General features: G+C 43.4%; 1 protein-coding gene across 2 annotated transcripts in view; it reads right to left on the reverse strand.

The window, feature by feature from the left end:
- LOC136834666 (uncharacterized) overlaps window positions 1-19,511 on the reverse strand; it is a 155,720-nt gene that overhangs the window by 132,335 nt on the left and 3,874 nt on the right. Inside the window, exon 1 of one of the 2 annotated variants that reach the window (XM_067097273.1) lies at window positions 8,232-8,353. The exons of the other annotated variant lie outside the window; for it this stretch is intronic. The gene's annotated coding sequence lies outside the window, so the exon portion shown is untranslated. Of the gene's footprint in view, window positions 1-8,231; window positions 8,354-19,511 lie in introns of those variants that run through there. 2 annotated transcript variants of the gene reach the window in all.

The following is a 19,511-nucleotide window of genomic DNA, read 5'->3' on the forward strand; positions in this document are numbered from 1 at the left end:
TTGTAATGAACGTTACAAACAGGAATGAGCGTGCTTACGATTATTCGTCTTTCAAAATGAAAACATTGTCGTTACTCTCGCTTTCGGTAGGAGTAACAAATAAAGAAAATTCGATTAAACAGTATGTACATTTATATACGCTTTTTTATTGCTAAATTTTTTTACCTACACCACATTCCAATGGAGTGAATATCGATCTTCGCCGGTGTCAACGCTCAATTTTTCCAGCATATTTGCTTTCGTCGCTAAACTTCTAAAAAACAATGGTGGCAAAACCGCAGCAAATGTGAGCTACATTTATATTGTTCGCCCTGTTGAATGCATTGCGGGGGTATATGGGCCTTATGGGGAGAGTCTTCATTCCAAGATGACCGAATACAAATTGGTTAGTGGTTTCTCGACTCTCTTCCTAGCTTCATAAACTGGTGCCACTGACTTCTGTGGCTTTGTACTGGAAGTGATTTTCTTTTTAATCTAAGATTTCCATGTTGAATTCGTTACCTATTGCCAAACCTCAACTCCCTCTCTTATGTTGCTAGGAGATACTATGCCATCTACATAATTTGTGCGTTGATTTCTACTTCTCTTCAGAGGGTGAAGCTACTTTGGTAGTGTTCACCTTATCACTGAAAATTAATCCCGGTTATTGTTCATGATGCCTTGCTTACTGTTCGCTTTGCCAGTTTCTTCTTTTTTTCCTTTTAGAGTATTTACTACTCGTCTTCCTTTCCTATTCATTTGATAAATTAATGAGACCTCTTTTCAACCCCATCTTCCCTAGCTCTGGTGCAGTTTCAAAATGTTTGTCAAAGAACTTAGAGCATCTCCAGACCATATGTACGTAGGTAAACCAACGTATTTGTTATAATCGATTAATAGCATTAAGGGTAATCAAATGATCCGATGTCTATCTATCTTCCACTACACTGATGCTTAATTATCTTGGCATTATTCCTTCCTTAATCTTTCACGACCTTGGTTTTCTGATATTTTGTTTACTGTATTTGTAAACTCCTCTTTAGATATCTCAACTTAATTTATTACTTGTTAAAATCTGTTACTGATAAAATTCTCACTTTATTCCATTTTACAGGGTTTGCTACTTGCTTTTCTATTTCCTTTAACATTTTTAGACTGTCATTTCTCCATTGTTTGAACTATTCTATAGCTCACTGATCACCTATCTTGTATTCTTACATTTCAAGCTTTTAATCTCACCATTTATTTCATCCGTAATGGACTAATTTATCGTCCCACTTCTTACTTTTTTTACTTGTCCCGTTTATATTACCACTGTTTATTTCAAAATTTTTCCAGCCACTTTGTTTGATTATTCTTCTATAAATATGCCTAAATGGGAATGCTCATGGTCTGTACAGCTCCAATTACGCTCACTGTTGTGTTCTTTACTGCATACATCATCTCATTTTCCTTGCAATATCAGAAAGGTGTGCCATCTACGGGTCCATTTATCAATTCGTTCTAATGTTTTTCTAACGTTTTCCTTTTGATTATTAGTAGTCTCATTTGCTATGGATTCTTCTATCAACTTTTCCTGTAGTATTATGTCTTCTATTTTCCACTCTGTCTGGTCTTTGTGAGCCTCTTTAGTTTCGTCAGTCGTTTCATGATTCATTGTTTGCCCATTTTGCTATTATTCCATTGAATTTCCTTTGTCAGTTTATTTGTCCTATAAACTAGTTTTTTTTAAATGTTATCCTTTACCCTTCATTACCAGTTTCCCTTCTAAACTTGTGATTAATAATTTCATCGTTTGCCTGTCATGGTTGCAATTTACCAATATCCAATTCATACTTACCAATAATGCACAATTATCCATGTTTTGTTTTGATACTATGTATGGTGTGTTTTTACCTTCATCAGTAGTCATTATGATTATTCCATGTTCTTGTTATCTGCCTTCTCATTACCCATCAGAATTCAACATCCTTATCGCCACGCAATCTCTCATTTTGCTATTTACTTGCTTTTGATACTTCCTCCGTGATACTTCCTGCTTGACAAGTCGCCGAATATTAGCATTATTTTACAATTAACTTTAGCTTTTCTTACCTTCTCCTTGTGCATTTTTTACCTTATCCTTGGCATTTTTTTTTCAGTTTCTTGTGTTTCGTTTACCTTAATTTGGAACATATCTTTATAAAATCTACCTCTGTCTCTCATTTTGAACGAAGGTTCTGCGGTTCTTTTTCACGATGCATCCCGCGGCTGCTTTTCCTTGTTCTTCCCGTACTGCTCCACCTGTTTCTGTTGTTAGTAAATATCTTAAAACCTCGTGTAAAGGCGATAACTCGCGCTCTCCTTTCTTGTGTTTCTCCCTTCAGATGTACATTAATCACGTCATGTATATTACCTGTCTTTATTTCAGATTCTTTATGTACCTCATCTTATGCATCATTGTACGGCCTTTCCGCCCATATGTATATCTACCTTTTATATGCCATGTAACGAATATTGTATGTATTTTTATGCTTGTCAGGCAACACAAATTCTGTATGGACACAGTGGGGCCTCGGGTCGCCCGCTACCTGTCCGTCCACTTTTTGTTTTGTAAACACCTGTCGAGAATAATAAAGAATCATAGTCTCTCTTTTGACATTTCTCTTGAACCTTAAACTGGTGACCCCGGGTCAGGGACAGGTAGCGCGGTTTTGGCCCTGCCATTAACGGACTAACTACGGCTGCACCCTACCATCAGAAAGCCTTTAGCGGACTAACTACAGCGTAAAGTTTAGGCCTCTGATAGTACCCTTCCCGGCGGATACTGTGCCATTAACGGACCAAATACGGAGTACCCAAAAGGGCACGTTTTGGCACTTCGTTCGATCTCTCGAACAAATAAATACCATTAACGGACTTGTGAGAGGGTGCAAAAGAGAGAGCAGGCAGACATTGATTGCTAGTTTATTAAGGGAGCAGGTCGCTTATAAAGCGGCGTGCGGACGTCAGTACAAAGACATACAAAGACATACAGGTGACCTGAGGTCAATTGTTCTCAATGTGAAACAGGACAGGTAAATATAGATAACGTGACAAATAAATTAACAGATTAGACAGAACAATGCTCTGACACATGTACAATACAAGAGGGCACAAATGAGTAAGTAATAAATGCACATTTACATAAATAAAACATGGCTAGGTACCCCGACCTAAGGTTAGGAGAAAAGGCACTGTAGAAAACGGGAGGTTCACTAAAGAAAACCCGTTGAGTGGGGACTTTACAATCCTCCCCGCCAAAGATGTAGGTAACGCCTGATAAAAGGAAGTATTTGCTGGGGTGCTGGAGAGGGCCGCAGCTCCGCGATGTCAGCTGGGGGGTGTGTTGCGTGCAGGAGCGGTTGGCTGCAGTGCTGCCTGGGTCTGGGGCCTTACGGGGGCGGCCACGCGACTTTCTTGTGGGCGGGGTGGGCTGCGGGGGCGTCTCCTGCAGAAGGCGTTGAGGGGTGTCGCTGACGTCTTCCTCCAACAGTGCGGGTTTGAGGCGGTCTATCGACACCCAGTCGTTCTTCCCATGGATGGCCAGCTGGAATGCCTTTTTGTTTCTCTCCAGCACAAGGAAGGGCCCCCTGTAGGGCCTGGTTAAGGGCGGGCGGACGGCGTTGTTCCTGACGATGACGTGGGTGGTGGAGGACAGGCCGGGAGGCGTGTCGGTATACGCCCGCTGGCAGGGGGCGAACTTTCCGACCGTGTCACGGAGCCTCTGGACCGTCAGGTTGTGGCGATCCCCGTGATGAGTTCGCCCGGGACTACAAGACTCCCCGTAGACTTTTTCTGCTGTGGACGGGTCACCATTGGCTCTGGAGGGGTCCTCAGCCTGAGGAGGACCCAGGGCAGCTGGTACTTCCAATTCTCGGCGGTGCAGCGGGCCATGAGGGATGCCTTCAGGGACCTGTGGAACCTTTCCACCAATCCGCTGGCCATGGGGTTGTGGGCAGTGGTGCTGTAGTGAGTGGTCCCCAGCAGGTGTGCTAGGGTGGTCCACAGCTTGGACAGGAAGGCTGGGCCCCTGTCCATCGTTATATGGTCAGGGACACCGAACTGGCTGATCCAGCTGGAGAGGAGGGCCTCGGTGCACGCACTGGCGGTGGCTTCTTCCATTAAGTATACCTTAGTTTTACCAGACCACTGAGCTGATTAACAGCTCTCCTAGGGCTGGCCCGAAGGATTAGACTTATTTTAGACTTATTTTTACGTGGCTAAGAACCAATTGGTTACTTAGCAACGGGACCTACAGCTTATTGTGGAATCCGAACCACATTATAGCAAGAAATGAATTTCTATCACCAGAAATAAATTCCTCTAACTCTTCATCAGCCGGCCGCGGGAATTGAACTCTGGCCCATCTAGTGACAGTCTGAAGCTCAACTGAGTCGGCCAACAAAGGGCTGGCTTCTTCCATGGCTGTCGCTTCGGGCCACCTGGTGGAGTGGTCGACGACTGTCAGAAGATACCTGGCCCCGCCTGATGGGGGAAGGGGGCCTACCATGTCGACATGGATGTGTCCAAAACGCCTTCCTGGCTGGGGGGAGTTGCCCACCCCCGACTCGGTGTGGCACCCTACTTTGCTGGTCTGGCACTGGATGCACTGCCTCGCCCAGGTCGTCGTGTCCTTCCGTATGCCGTGCCAGATGAACTTCTCTGCCAGGAGCTTGGCCGTCGTCCTGCCGGAGGGGTGGGACAGCCCGTGGATGATGTCGAAAACCAGACAGTGGCAGGAGGTGGGTACAGGGGGCAGGGGTGGCAGGTGCTTACGTCATTCAGCAGTGTTGACCCCCCAGGGGCGAGGGGCACGTCCTTCCACTTGAGCGACGTGATGGCGGTGCAGTAAGCTGGAACCTCTGGGTCGGTGGCCTGCTCCTGGGTGAGGTCCTTGTAGTCGATCCCGAGCTGCACTGCATTGAGTTTGATCCTCGAGAGAGCGTCTGCTACAGCGTTCTTCCTGCCGAGGAGGTATTTGATGGTGCAGGTGAACTCCGCAATGGCTGCGAGATGCCGCTGCTGCCTGGAGGACCATGCATCCCCCTGCTTTGTGAAGGCGTGGACCAGCAGCTGGTGGTCCATCCAAATTGCGAAGGGCGTGCCCTCCAGGAGGAACTTGAAGTGGCACACCGCCAGGTACACTGCGCAGAGTTCCCTGTTGAAGGTGCTGTAGCGTGACTCGGTGGGGCTGAGCTTCTTGCTGAAGAAGGCAATGGCCTGGGGGGCTCCGGCGACGACCTGCTCCAGGATGGCCCCACAGGCGACGTTGCTGGCATCCGTCATCAGCTGGAGGGGGGCGTTGGGGTCCTGGTGGGCCAAGGCAGTTGCCTTGGCGAGGGCGGCCTTCGTCAGGGAGAAGGCCCGCTGCTGGTCGGGGCCCCACACTAAGGTCTTTGGATGGCCCTTCAGGATCTCCGTCAGGGGGAACATGGTGTGTGCGACCCTGGGGATGAACCACCTGTAGTAGTTGACCAACTCAAGGAATTCTTGCACAGCCCTGAAGGAGGTAGGGGTGGGGAACCTGGCAACAGCTTCAACCTTCGATGCGAGTGGGCAGACATCTCCCAGGGATACCTCGTGGCCCAGGAAGTCGACTCTTTCGACGCCGAAGGTGCATTCATCAAACCTGACGATGAGGTCATTCTCCTGCAGGCGCTGCAGGACCTTCCGGATGTGTTGCAGGTATTCTTTGTGGGACCTGGAAAAAATTAAAATGTCATCTACGTAACAGACACAGAAGTTCAGGTCCCCCAGGATGCTGTCCATCAGTCTCTGGAAAGTCGCCCCTGCTTTCCTCAGGCCGAAGGTGGAGAAGGCGAATACATAGGACCTGAAGGGCACGATGATGGCAGTTTTCGGTATATCCTCTGGAGCTACTGGTACCTGGAAGTAGGATTTTAAAAGATCCAATTCAGAAAATATTTTGGCCCCGTGGAAAGAGGCCATGAGGTCTTGCATGTTTGGAGAGGGTAGTGATCTGGTTCTGTGGCGAGGGTGAGTCACCTGTAGTCGCCACAAGGTCTCCAGGAGCTGTCTGGTTTCCGCACCATGTGGAGGGGGGAGGCCCAAGGGCTGGAGGCCTTTCTACACATACCCATACGCTCCATCTCGACGAAAGCATCCTTGGCCTGCTGAAGGCACTGAGGGGGGAGCCTTGGAACTTTCTGTGCACTGGGGGGGCCCCTTTGTTTTAATGTGGTGGTAGTTTCCGTGATTTGCAGGGGGCCCCAGGCACCTGGCGCAGTTCAGGTTTGAAGATGTCGGGGAACTCCTTCAGCAGCTAGGCGTACTGGTGCGGGGTGATGGAGTAGATGGCGGGCGCGCTGGCACCCGTCGCCAGGGGGAGGGACTGGCAGGAGTCGGTATCCAACGGGAGCTTGCAACCAACGTCGACTGCCAGACCAAAGTGGGCGAGGAAGTCTGCGCCCAGGAGAGGGGTTCTCACGTCCGCGACCATGAAGTTCCAACTGTACCTCCGGTCAAGGATGGAAATCGACAGGAGCCTGGTGCCATAGGAGAGGATGGGGGACCCGTTGGCGGCCGCCAGGGAGGCAGCCGGGTCCAGCGGGCATTTGTGGTCCTCTCTGGATGGCAGGAACACTGATTGTATGGCTCCAGTGTCAACCAGCATCATCCTGCCGGAGATGGTGTCATGGACGTAAAAACCTACTGATTTTGGGCTTCTGGGTTCCTCTGCTGCCAAACCGGCCTGTTCTGTTGGCCGCCGCCTCCCTCGTTTTTTGAATGGGCGAAAGAGCAGGGGGGTTGGCAGTTCCGGGCGTCCTTGCCGAACCGTTGGTGGTAGTAGCAAGGGGCCTGGTGGGTGCTTCTTGTGATGGTAGGTTGGCTGCCGCCTGGTGACGGTGCTTATCTCCTCCTCCCCACTTTCCTCTGGCTGGAGGGAGTTGATGGGGTGTGCGGGTCTGGATGCCCGCTTCACTGCCCTTGTGGAACCGTCCTGATCAGGTCCCCGAGTGGCACTGTATAAGGCTCAAGGATCTGGGTCCAAACCTCCAGGAGGAGCTGACAGAGGAAGATCTCCCTTGACAGGCTTATCTCCGACTGCCTGCCGCTGCCGTCCGTCTCGGGAAGGGTGAGGAGGTCCTGGATCTCGCTCCAAGTCTCCAGGAGGTTCTGGTCGTGTCAGGGGTTGTTCAAATGGTCAAGGGCGTGGGCAGCCCTCTCGGAGACCGGCAGGGAGCAGGTCTCGACGAGAGAGGTGTTCAGATTTTGGTAGGTGATGGGACGTGTGGCAGACACCCACGGGACGACTCGATGAGCTTCCTGTAGACCTCTTCCAGGAGGGCGTTGATCATGGCGTCTGCCTGCAGCACCTCGTCGGTAAGTCCCACCAGCCTGAACTGCCCCTCGACCCTGTAGAGCCATGATGACGGGTTGCTGTGCGTGAAGGGCAGCAGCTTTATGGCGAGGGCGGACTTAGTTTGTTCCGTCAGGACTGGGGAGTGTGCGGGGAGCGGGTATCGGCGTGGAGTGAGCGAGTCTTGGCGTGGAGGAGGGTGCGGGCGGGTTGTGCACGAGGGAGATATCCGAGTCTGCGAAGTTCATGGTTAATTGTATGTGGGAGGGAATGTCTGCGTCCATGATCACTATTGGCCTCTTACTTGGAGTGGGTTACTCGCGTCAATACGCACTTGGGAGCGTGCCGTGAGGGTCCACTAATGAAGCTGGTGATCTGCCGATGAGAGTCAGCACGCCTGAACGCTTTGTTAAAGCGCCATTTTTAGTCCGTTAGGGGTGTGGGGTAGTTCATGGAGTCAAGACTAGGTCGCCGTATGAGTCCGCTAATGGCTCCGGGAACCACTCTGGGGTCACCACTATAAGGTGTGCGAAATAATGAGCAGGTGGACATGTACTGCTGGTTTATATTAGGAAAGCAGGCCGCTTATAAAGCGGCGTGCGGACGTCATACATAGGCATACAATAGGATACAGGTGACCTGAGGTCAATTGTTCTTAATGTGACACAGGACAGGTAAATACAAATAACATGAAAAGTTAAATTACAAGAATTGACACAATAGTACTCTGACACATGTACAAAGTAAACAGGCATCAATAAATCAGTAATAGATATGTATTTACATAGATAAAAAAGTGGCTGTTCAGCATGACCCAGGATTGTAGGAAGGCACCGTAGAAAATGGGAGGTTCACCATAGAAAACCCGTTGAGTGGGGATTTTACAACATTGCCAGTAGCCCACACTAACCTCAGTAGTTTTGCTGAACGAACGGAAGCGGTGATGAAATCTGTCCCTAAAAAGGCAAAACAGTCAGGCAATGATCCTCAGATGGCTCTACTATGCTTACGTTGTACTCCAGTAGACAGCAGAACCCCAAGTCCTGCTGAGTTTTTGTATAGTAGGACGATTCGTTCTAATTTGCCAAGTAAATCTGGTTGGAATCTGTCTAAAATTGAAGATCATGAATCCTTATTGAATAAAAGTGAAGTTGTTGCAAGGTATTATAATCAACATGCAGGTTCTGAACTACCAGAGTTGCTACTTGATATGAAGGTGTTAGTACAACAACCAAATGAGCAATCTTGGGTCTCAGGTACTATTATGCAAAAATGTAATGAACAAAGATCATATGATGTTGAAATGTGTAATGGTAATGTATGAAGGAGGAACTGAAGGTTTTTGAAGGAATTAAGTCCTAGTGCTCGTAAAAAATTTGAGTTTAGAGAAAATAATGTTGATCCTAATAATGTACTACACCCTCCTATTGAAACAGAGGTATAATGAAGGCAATGTCAGCCGAACTGAAACAAGTCTTTCAGGGATAAAGATGACCTCACTTATTTTGTAGCGATATACTTGTTGAAAATTCATTAACTAATGTTAGAAGGTCTACCAGAAATGTTTAGAAACCCTCCAGACTAATAGAGGAACGTTAAATACCAACTTTTACTGATTTGATATTTTGTTAATTATTATTGATTGCATAATTTCCATATTTCATGCATTAAATATTCTGAACATTATTTTCCTGTGTACATTATGGTGTTGGTTGTTCTTTAAATTTTTTGTAATTTATCTTTTGTACAAAGAGGGATGTTGTAACCTTGTATGTTTGCTAGGACTGTGTGCTTGAATGCACTCGTGATGCTGACAAACTGTCTGCTGTATTGTTCTTACTTGTAGTCAAGTTGTCGTACAGTAAAGATACGCCTTCTCCCCTACAAGCATTTATATCACACCTCATCTATCTATTGAAATAAGTGGCGTACAAAGCCCCATCATAAACCCCAGAATGTCGGTGACTAGGTATAGGGAAATAGAGAGAAAACAAGTGAAAGTCGTAAACACCTGGGGTACACGGAGGAAAGTTACCATAAGCACTGAGAAGGAAAAGATGAAATTTATGATTCATTAAATTTTGAAATCAGGGTATGTAGTAATGTTAAGAGATATGGCTCTGCAAATAATTAAAATAAATGGAACTGTGGTCATTCCTACTATCTTAACCAATGAAGAAACTCGGGGAAGAATAAGGGAAAGTGATATTTAGGAACTTGAGGGAATACAATAGAGAATTAAGAAAGGAATGCCGGAACAACCAACAACTGCCATATTGAGGGCTAATAGTTGAAATGGGTAATTGGCCTGTTGAGAAAATAAGAGAAAAAAATAATGCTTTTCCACATCAAAAAGAGCAGGCGGGAAAAGGCTTTGAATGACGTACTGTAGTAGGTCAAATAAGGAAACCCTACAAAGACTGCTGAGGAGAGAAAACTGGCAGATGTAGGAAATATTAATGAACGTAGTTGAAATGGGTAAATGGCCTGTGAGAAAATAAGAGAAGAAAAAAAAATATTGCTGTTCCACAATAAAAAGAGCAGGTGGGAAAAGGCTTGTGAATGACGTAGTAGGTCAAAGAGGGAAACCCTATAAAGACTGTCGAGGAGAAAAAACTGGCAGATATATGTAGGAAATACTGAATTAACATAGAAGAGATCAAATTGCATAAAAATTATAAGGTCAAAAAGGAAATAAAAAAATGGGATCACCGAGGTTCATTAATAGGAAATGTAAAAAGAAATATGGATAAATTACATACAAGAGAAGCAATAATAATGCTGAAAGCCAAACTAAATATGGCGGGGCTAAAATGTTCTTTAAAAGAAAAATTAAGACATGCACTGCAAATTATATGGATATAAGGTACAAAACAGGAATATATATTTAAGGGCAAATGTTCCCAGGGAATGGATAAAAAAACACACACATTTGCATAGGGGAACTACAAACTCCAAGTGAAGAAGTAGCAAGGTTTTTTAACAAAATTAGTGGAAGACAGGAATATATACTGCAAACAGGTAATGCTGTCAGGGTAGCTCATAGTAGCTAATGGCGTATTTAAATACCAACCCTTGGCTCCCACTTAATTAGTGTGCGCACGCTTTGGAGCTGGTATACAAGGCAAGGCCTATAGATGGGAAGACCCAGATGCAGTGGCGTTCATGAGAGCTCCAATTCACGGGTTGCCAATGTTCATGGCCCAAGCCCATTCAAAAGCAGCCACACATGCTTAAATAAGGACAGTGAGAAACACCTGCAAAGTGAAATGTTACTCTATACAAAAATTGTACTTTAAAGTTTTTAATTAGTCAACATCTTAAATGCCTTACATAAAAACATCACCATTCTCTTTTCCAGTTTCCAGCTACAGGAAGATCTCTCTCAACTCAGTAATTACCTGAAAGAATGACACGCAAGTAATTATTGTTTATGAGCAATGCCACAACCGGATACTTCCAATTTCTGGGTGGCTACTATAGGCATAGACTTAGATCATAAATTGCTGCAAGATGCAATGACAGCGGTGCTCATTTCTCTCTCTCTCTCTCTCGATAAATCATATTATTATTCACGATTTAATTTGTAGATCGTAAAACACTCAATGTGTCACTCGGCTTCATATAAGATAGTTGTTTAAATCAAAAGTATGATCACGATATGGTAAGTCAGATCAAATTACATTTACTATTCACAGAAATTACAGCACAGAATTAATGAGATGATGAGATAATGAGGGATGAGTGAATGAAAAGCACTAGCTAAAGTTTTTTACTTAATTATCAATAACTAAAATGTAAAAGTGAATGGGCAGCTGTATTAAAATATGAAACGGACTACTCAAAATGAATCAACACAAAAAATCAATGCCACTTCAACGAATTAAAAGTAAAAGTTAAAAGGGATTATGGCATTCCCCTTTTTAGTGGGGCAGATAAGAGTAATTTTTTAGAAGAATCGTGCAAATGATGATACAAGCATCAAATTTGGCACAATTGTTCTCCAAGGGATACTAATCAAATCTGCCAGATTGGCCAATTGAAAATCCAAAATGACGGCCATTTTTCAAGAAGGCCGCCAAAATAACCACCTGAAGTTGATGTTTTGCTTAGAAATATTTGTAGTTGTCCGAATGGCATGATCTAAGTGTGGATTCCTATGTTTTTAAGCCTGCTGATGTACATTTTCTAGTTTATAACATGGTTAAGACACTGTATTAAAGGAGTGATTGTTGGGCACTACTAAGGCACATTGGTGACATCACTACTGTGAAACTCATCATGGGTTCAGTGTCAGCTAAGCAGGAAATTTATGTTGGCATCATACTGCAGCAACCTGCTAGCATCCCAAATGCTGCCTAATCAACCCCAAATCAGTTAGGCAGCCGCAATTGAATGGACAGGACGTGCCAGCGTGGGAGAGCCGAACCAAGGATAACAGGGTTTTCGTTTAAGGTATACTTAACTTAACTTCGTTATCTGGATGGTGTACAGATCGCACGGGACTTATGACACTGGATGAACGATCGGACTAGGTGTATGGCACAGTACAAGAACCTAGTTGTATCCCATACAGGAAAGCTCCTATTGTATATTACAGGACATAAGAGGCCTATTATACTATTACATGTACAGGGTGGTAAAGGATAAACCTCGACCCTGAACGTCATCGTAATCATGGATGCGAACTCTACTGGACAATCATGGAAAACAGACTGGACCAAGTGTTGCCTATGTCAAGAGGTTAAGAAAGAAGATCTAAAATCTCCCCAGGCCAATCCTGCCAGAAGAGGGGATGATGGATATAAGAACCTGGCAAAGAATATTCCTCTGTTTCACTCACTCAATGAGCTACCAATCAAGCTAGACCCTGCAAGACTTGACGAAGGTTCCGGGATAGAGGAAACGTTGAGAAAAAATAAGGTACAATATCATGAGAGTTGCAGGCTTCTGTTCAACAGACACAAAGTTACACCGAGCTGAAAAAAGAGCAAGTCCTGTAGGTACTAGTGATGAGGGCAGTAGAAGTAAGATTCCATGAAAGCTCCAAGAAACTAAAACAAAAGAATGCTTCTTCTGCAAAACTGAAGGAGGGGAGCGTAGAGAAGCAATGACAATGCAAGTGAATATTAGAAGAAATGAATGTGCCAAAACACTCAGTGATACAAAACTTCTCGCCAAACTAAGTGCAGGAGATGTCGTAGCCCAAGAAGTGAAATATCACCCTGGCTGTTTGGTGGCATTGTATAACTGAGAACGGGCATACCTAAAGGTGCGGAGCACAGAAACACTGGAAGGATGCATATCCAATTGCTTTCTCTGAACTAGTCACCCACATCTGCGAGATGAAAAATGCCAGTGAGAGGCCATCGATTTTCAAGCTTGCTGATTTGACCAAGCTTTACAAGCAGAGGCTGGAACAGCTTGGTGTTGACTTGCCTGATGTTCATCCTACTCGACTCAAGGATCAGCTGCTTTTGCACATTCCACAGCTGCAAGCTAATCGCCAAGGACGAGAAGTTCTGTTGGCTGTTGAAACTGATGTAGGTCCAATCCTATCAGAAGCATCCCGTTATGGTGAAGCGATCCATCTAGCAAAAGCTGCTGGGATAATAAGACAAAACATGCTCTGTCAGAAGTCGAATTTCAGAACAGGATGTGCCAACATCACTGCTTCAGTTTGTATGCATGATCGAACACAACTCTTCGCCAAATACAAGGAAGGAACGGATGTCCACAGGCATTCCAAGGACTGGGAGCCACATTTTGCAGTCTACATGGGCCTGTATGTGTTTGCCAAGATGAGGAAGAGAGAAATAATTGAAATGCTCCATGAGAATGGGCTCAGCATATCATATGACCGAGTCCTAGAAATCTCAGCACAGTTAGGAGAAGCAGTTGTTGCACAGTATGTGGAAGATGGAGTAATCTGTCCCCCAGTCTTGAGAAAGAATTTGTTCACAACTGGAGCAGTTGACAACATAGATCATAATCTGACTGCGACCACAGCTGAAACATCTTTACACGGTACAAGTGTGTCCATTTTCCAGCATCCAAACACAGGAAATCCTGGTGATGAATGTGAGCCACTCAAACTAGATAGAGTCAAAAATGAAGGTTAAAAAAGTTCCAGAGCTTCCAGAAGCACACACCAGTAATCGACCAGCATACATCACCAAAAACCCCAATCCTCCTCCAGTTGCAAGCCAATCCTTACCAGCACCAGAGTTGATCAGGTCACATTTGAAAAAGAATATTCTTGGTTGGAGGAAGTCTTCCTCACTGAGAATGTGGCTGATGTGAAGCAGAAACGACAAGCACAGTCATCGTCACAAAAGGAGAGGATGCCATTAGCAACACAGTGAAGTCTCTGGATGCTGTGTCCCCATGTTGTCACGAAGAAGCTGACAGTCAAATATTTGTTCACGCTAGGGATGCAACAACTGATGGGAGCAAGTCTATAATCATCAAGGCTAATGACACAGATGTGCTAGTCATAGCAATATCTGTACTGCCATCCTTCCAGAAACTAGGTCTTTGGGAAATGTGGATTGCCTTTGGCCAAGGAGCCCATATGTGATGGATTCCAGTCCATGAGGTAGTTTCTACAATTGGGCTTGAGAAAGCTAGAGGGATCCCCTACTTTCACGCATTCAATGGATGTGACATTGTGTCTGCCTTCCGTGGGAAAGCAAAGAAATCTGCATGGCAGACTTGGAATGTATTTGATGATATTACTGAAACATTCATCAATCTCAGCCAGCATCCAACACTGATTCATGATCTTGACATGCAGAGGCTGGAAAGATTCGTTGTCCTCATGTACGACAGATCAAGCGCAGCCACTGGTGTGGACGAAGCAAGACTAGATCTGTTTGCCCGCAAGCAGAGGCTGTACAACTCGATTCCACAAACACAGGCAGCCATCAGAAAACATGCAAAGCATGTGGCCTACCAGGCTGGGATTATCTGGGGCCAGGCAACCCACTGTAATCCACACATGAGCAGTCCAGCTGAATGGGGGTGGACACAGAAAGGAGAAGCATGGCAGATACACTGGACAACACTACCACCGATTGCAAGCTGTCAAGAATTGACAAAGTGCTCCTGTAAGAAGGTTTGCAAAGGAAGATGCAAGTGCTCTCAGGCAGAGCTTCCCTGCACATCACTCTGCAGCTGCATATGTGAACAGTAGCAGATCGAGAAACAGCAGCACGGTATGCATAACTTTGAAAATGTACTAGCCGGGACAAAACTTAGGTAAAGAAAGACAAACATCTTGGTGGTCATCTTGAGAAATACTCGTATGTCTCAGAGTGCTTTTTAAACAGGAAAATATAGTTCAGCAGGCTTCTAAACATAGGAATCCACACTTAGATTATGCAAATCAGACAACTACAAATATTTCTAAGCAAAACATCTACTTGGTGAAAGTTATTTTGGCGGCCATCTTGAAAATGGCCGCCATATTGGATTTTCAATTGGCCAATCAGGCAGATTTGATTAGTATACCTTGGAGGACACTTGTGCCAAATTTGATGCTTGTATCATCATTTGCACGATTTTTCTGTCATCTACCCTACCATTTCTAAATCCACACACACAACATAACTCAAGTTATTGGAACAGCTAAAAAAACTTGGGCTAAAAAGCTTGCTGTTTCGTTCTGCCCTCGTGTTTTATTTCGGGGAAAGAGACTACTATGTATTTCAGGAAGTTTGAGTCATTGTTTCTTACCAGTATCTTTCAAACCAATCGATTAATTGGTATGGTACTCTGAAACAGAGTTTCTCACACCCTCCCCTAATTTTTTACACAAAATTCCATGTCCAAACAGATTTCGAAGACACTTTAATCTTGAACTTTAGGACGCAGCCAAGCTTAGTCAGTCAAGATTTATGAATTCATTCGGATAAGCACTCTTGGGGTACTTACCCCTCCTATCACCGAGTCTTCCTCATTCTTTAAACCTCACTTCCCCGTCTGTCTTTTCATTCATTCCTCACTCCTCTCTCTTTCTTGAATACTGGTTATGTAATGGAATGTTTTCAACCACATAATAGTACTGCAATTTTTCAACTGAGCAATGTAGGACGAAAAGAATGTCACAAACATTCAAAGCATACGTTACAAGAAGATTACATTTATTAAGTCCCAAATGCAATAGAGGTTTAAAGTAAAATACCAAATTTCCTCTTATAATAAGCTGAAATTTATTTTTTCACATCCCAACCATCACACTCCTTATATCTATTTCTAAATGACAAGTGCGGCGAAAAAGTAATTGGATGGACTAAGTGGACTGTATGCTTATCATTAAATGATCTCAGATTACTAACCCATTCTACCAAGGGCATATTAGCTTCCAATATAATTTGGTTTACCTTATTACTCTCGGTTGCTAAATCTTCACATTTCTCAAAAGTTTTGAAATTATCCACATAAAAGGATCTCTTAACTGAATTGGCTATGGGATCTGAATGATTCTGCAAATGTTGTTGTATAGTCTGATTCGGCAAAAAAAAAAAAAGGTGAACATGTTGCTCCAAACAATAAAACCTTAAATCTTAAAAGACTTGACATGCTTAAAATCCTATCAGCAAACCATAAGAATCTTGTGAAATCTGTGATTTTCATTAATTCCTATTCTAAGGAAAGCTTTACTTATGTCAGCTACTATAGCATATTTGTTCTGATGAAATTCTAGCAGCATATACGTCAATTTCGTCGTCAGATTAGGTCCGGCATGTAAACAATCATTTGTTGGGTGTTGATTGTGGTGGATAAAAGGTGATTTTGATAGGAGAGAGAGAGTGAATTCTAAAGGGTCAGCAGTTAGAGATGAGATGGAATGGTTTTTGATTTGTTGTCTGGTTTAAAGTAGGCGTGGGGTCTGTTGTGTCTGTTTTAAGAATTGGAAGGGAGAGCGGGTGGGTAAAGGTAAGGATTCTTTAGAGTTACCGTAGTGGAGGGTAGGAGCATAGGAAGCCTACAAATTCGTGAATGTTTGCTAGTATGTGCTTTGTGTTTATTGATGAAAGCGAGTTGCTTATAAAGCGGGATGTGGACGTCTGCGTAGTTCACAGAGACCGCTGGTACAAGTCCCCGCTCAACGCGTTCTCTGTAGAGAACATCCCGTTTTCTGCGGTGCCTTCACATCGACCTAAGGTCGATCGGAATATATATTTATCATCATAATTGTAAACTGTATAGGCTATATGTTGTCTTTCTAAACAATCGTGTTTTATGTACAAGTTATTTATGTTATGTGTCAGACATTATTGATAACTATGTTCTCTGTATGAACCTGTCCTGTTTTTGTAAGAAATTAGGGATCACCTGAAAATTAGCGACCCCTAATACCTCTCCTGAAGAAAATCGACCCCAATATTTTCCACCTGAAGAAAAGCGACCCCAATATTTTCCACCTGAAGATAAACGACCCCTGCTTGTTAGTGTCTCCAATCTTCAGGTGACCCACTTTAGCTCATAATATTATAGAAAAAAGGAGAAAAAAATATAGATATATATTCATTAAAAACTAATTTATTAAACATTTGTTAAAAACAAATTTAGACAAACAATCAATAGTTAATTAAAAGCGTATTGTCTTGCAATTTCAGTACAAAAATAATCAAACCTACTATTAACATGTCTTTCAAACCACATAAATTGCTGTAAATATGAATTTAAAAATTCTCTCTTGCATCCACGCATTGTCTTAATACTTGATTTATGCTTGTTCCAATAACTTTCGATGGCCTGTGTGTGTGTGTACTCCTGTTTCTGGATCAACAAAGTTACGGGAGTGATTTACGGTCTGATGCTGAAATCTTAGATGTGATTGAATTTTTGAATAAGCTTTCCATTCATCACTGCATATTATTGAATCAGACAGTACAACTTTTTCTATGATTGGAAGTAGAGTTGCAGCATCACGTGTTTCAACGATCTCCATATATCCGACACCGGGCTTAATGCTAGTGTCGACCATTCCAAATACCCATATTGGCCGATTTGGTGCACGTCCTCTGTGATATTTGTTTTTTCGTGCAAAGCAAGACTCGTCAATTTGCACAATTATGCCATTACCACCAAGTCTAACGGGGTTTACCTCAAAATACTTCATGCAGATTTCTCTAAAAAAAACTGTAAAAATCAATCATGGTTTTTTCTGAAATGTTTAGAATATTAGTCACTGTAGTCTCACTCATGTTGTTACACCAGTAATAAATAGCCTGAATCCACTTCTGCAGTGGAATTTTAGATTTAGAAAAGAATGAGTCCTTACGAATAGAAACTTTGCTTTTAAATTTAGTGCACTCTTTAAATTGGCATTTCCACACATAATTATCTTGTATAGAAGATAGTTTAGGCCAGTTCATTGAATTTCGGCACTGAATGCACTTAATTTCTCTCCTCAAAAGATTCTTGCTCTTCAACCAGTTGATAGCAGGAAGAGGATTATCCGTTAAAAGTGGCTGCACAACTTGTTCATAAACTGCACGGTCCATGAGGGCTTCTTTACCACTTGGTTGTATGTTAAAGAGTAAAAAGTTTTGTTTCTTAGCCATGAAAGAAAAATAAGAATATGTCTTAAGTACCGTCTATTTAAAAACAACTAAATTAGTTTGTTAGCACTTTTATTGGGTAGTCTCACTTATAAACTGGCTTTTTACCTTGTTAATTCCTCACCTTAAGAAAAGCGACCCCAATATTTTCCACCTGAAGAAAAGCGACCCCAGCGTGTGTTGGGGTCGCTAATCTTCAGGTGATCCGAAATTAGTTTGACCTCAGGTCACCTGTAAATCTTTGTACCAGCGGTCTCTGTGAACTACGCAGACATCCACGTCCCGCTTTATAAGCAGCTCGCTTTCATCAATAAACACAAAGCACATGCTGGCAAACATTCACGAATTTCCAGACTTCCTATGCTCCTACCCACCACCACGGTAACTCTAAAGAATTCTTACCTATACCCACCCGCTCTCCCTTCCAATTTTTAAAACAGACACAACAGACCCCACGCCTACTTTAGACCAGACAACAAATCAAAAACCATTCCATCTCATCTCTAACTCATGACTCTTTAGAATTCACTCTCTCCCTATCAAAATCACCTTTTATCCACCACAATCAATACCCAACAAATGCACAAAACACACAAGAATTAGGACCGGACAAGGAATATGGCTTTAGATCATCATGAGCTAGCATACTATAGCTACCTGTGCCTAGTACTCAAATTCTTCTTTTTCCCCATCTGTTGGCCTCTCCCACTAGCCAACACTCACTGCTATCATACTTTTGTCCTCATCTGATGGGTCCTTAGGGTTCAAAGAGGTTGCAACCTTGCCTGTTAAATCTTCTCACTTCAAAATCATCCCCGCCAAAATCACTTTCGTGCATCATAATAAAGTTTTCATCTAACCTACCCATCTCACAGACTCATCAACATAGAGTTACGGGCTGCTCTAGGAGCAAGAGCCCGTGCTGGCACAAGACCAGCTAAATCTGAAACAACAACAACATCATCAATAAACCAGCAGTACTTGTCTCCTTGCTCATTATTTCGCACCTCTCTCACAGACTTAGCATGTTGTGACTCCTTACTACTTGCATTGAAAACTATCCTATTTGGAGTCGTAGCAGATTCCTTAAAAACTGGATGGCGAGGTAAATAATAAGTAATGCCATCAACTGGATCAATGGAGTTATCTTCTAACTTTACCGTCTCAATAAATCCTAACTTGACATACCCATCTAAAATAGACTGATGCTGATAAAAAAATTTCCGGTTTAAACTTAAAAGGTTCTCTTTAGTGAATACAATTGACCTAAGGCTTTTCTGTAACCCGTAGGGAGTCTGGCATCGCTCTTAAATGGAAAATCAATCGTATATTAGTTATCAGTTTTCACAATAGTTTCACTGAAATGTTCGATCGCTGCTTGGTCGTTATAGGATTGCTCATCCTTTTAAATGACGATGTATCTAATGACCACAATCAAGAACTATCTTCATCGTCAAGAGGATTTACAGAAGTAGTGATTCTCGAGCAAACTATACTTTGTGTACTCACTTCAGATCTTACATTTTCATCGTCACTGATAACATCACAAGCCCAATTTGGAATAGGACCAAAAATAACAGCATCAGCGGGGCTACCAAGCAAACATACATCATCGTATT

The sequence above is a fragment of the Macrobrachium rosenbergii genome, chromosome 4 (genome assembly GCF_040412425.1).
Source record: "Macrobrachium rosenbergii isolate ZJJX-2024 chromosome 4, ASM4041242v1, whole genome shotgun sequence".
In the NCBI taxonomy this organism is placed as follows: domain Eukaryota; kingdom Metazoa; phylum Arthropoda; class Malacostraca; order Decapoda; family Palaemonidae; genus Macrobrachium; species Macrobrachium rosenbergii.